At 42.9% G+C, this 1,688-nt stretch overlaps 1 pseudogene; it reads left to right on the top strand.

Annotated features, from left to right (window-relative positions):
- Positions 1–1,382, top strand: part of LOC119361474 — a 2,870-nt pseudogene extending 1,488 nt beyond the window's left edge.
- The last annotated feature ends 306 nt before the right edge of the window (positions 1,383–1,688 follow it).

Genomic DNA, 1,688 nt, shown 5'->3' with positions numbered 1-1,688 from the left:
AAATACTATTCATGGTGGATCAAATTATACAAATTCGGTATTGTAGATATTGATGGTTTCTTCTAAAAAACTGGTCAAACATGTACAAGCTTGACTTCGAAAAATACTAATACATCTTTTTTTTTGCGGGCAGAAAAACCTAATACACCTTGTATATTGGAACGCAGTATGTCATTCTTTATTAGAAGGAAGCCGATTTCCTGGTCATTAATCATTTTAAAACTAACAAAACAAAACATAGTAACACCATGCAGAAATCCAATTCCCTTAACTAAGTGAATCGCCAAAAGGGGCACAGAATGTTAAACATGACTTCTTTTTCTACGACACCACGTGAACACCTTGACATTGTGCATCCTACTCGTATGTTAACAAAGGAAAAGGAATAACCAAAACGAATTCGAGAGGACAAAACTGTTGAGGACCACAAAAGTCTCTGAAATCCACCTCGGAGGCCAAGACCCTAGTCTAGCCATACGACTATCAAAAGTCCTATTTTAGAACTAGCATTTGTGTTCTCTGCATGGTTGCTCTGCATTGGAGGGTGTATATTGATCCACAGAAATAAAATTATCCAAAGTTCCCTTACTTGGAGTATTTTTTGTATCAATCAATTATGAACATTTAGAGAATTATGCTGTAAAATGGGAATACGTACACATTGACATTCGAAAACAAAAAAAATATTTACTGTTTCCATACGTATTTGCACACTGATTATGGCCATCCAATTTATGGAATCTGAAAATCAAATGGACCCCTCCCCCTCCTCGCACCAACCAAATAGAAGTGATGGCTCGTCAGGATATCGCTGACGCGCAAAGCCCGGGGCGACAATGAGGACGCGCTTGCCCATGCTAGCAAAGAAGGCTCAAGAGCTTGCAATCCTTTGCGACATCCATGCTTGCCTCTTGTGGTACCTTCCAGATGAGGCCTAGACAGAGGTGCTCTAACCATCGCTAAAGGAAGAAAAAGAGATCCCGCAGCAGTACAACAAGTCATTGGAATCAAAAAAAATCCAAGAATAAGCAGCAAAAGGCAGGATTAATCCAAGAGATGTTCAACAAGGCGAAGGACAAGGTTTTGGAAGTCCAACAACAGAACTACGGCATGGAGATTAAGGTCGTGCTCAGTGACCTCTTCACCGGCAACAATCGGGGCTTCGACGACATGCCCGATCACATGTCGCTCGTCCTCAAATGGAGCAAGGAGAAGCACCTCATGAACATCAATGCACGCCTTGAGAAGCTCCATTCAGAGGCAGCACATGCATTGTCTCTAGCACAACAGCAAGATGCGACACTCGCTATTGCCGCCACTTATATTGTGTAGGTCAGGTTTGCTACAGTGGTGCCAAAGACCGGGGTAATGTCAATGGTTAATCCTACAACTATGTTGTGACCACTTCCTCTGATGACACAAACTACTTTTCTCCAGGGAGACATAGTGTGAGTGCCCGATGATGTCCAGATGGTTGGTCCTCTCGCCATGGGTCTGTTGCCTCCTCAGATGGTGGATATGTCGCCTTATGATGCTTTTGATGCTCTCATGACCCTAGATCGACATCCCCACCATGGTAGCTACCTTGACGCCTACAACAGCCAAAAACTGCCTACTACCAACAACTATGTGACATCATCATCAAGGCAGCGATATTTTTTTCATTGTCGTTAGAGCCACCCTTTGAG

The sequence above is a fragment of the Triticum dicoccoides genome, chromosome 2B (assembly GCF_002162155.2).
Source record: "Triticum dicoccoides isolate Atlit2015 ecotype Zavitan chromosome 2B, WEW_v2.0, whole genome shotgun sequence".
Classification (NCBI taxonomy): Eukaryota; Viridiplantae; Streptophyta; class Magnoliopsida; order Poales; family Poaceae; genus Triticum; species Triticum dicoccoides.
This window is presented reverse-complemented; position numbering and strand designations above follow the sequence as displayed.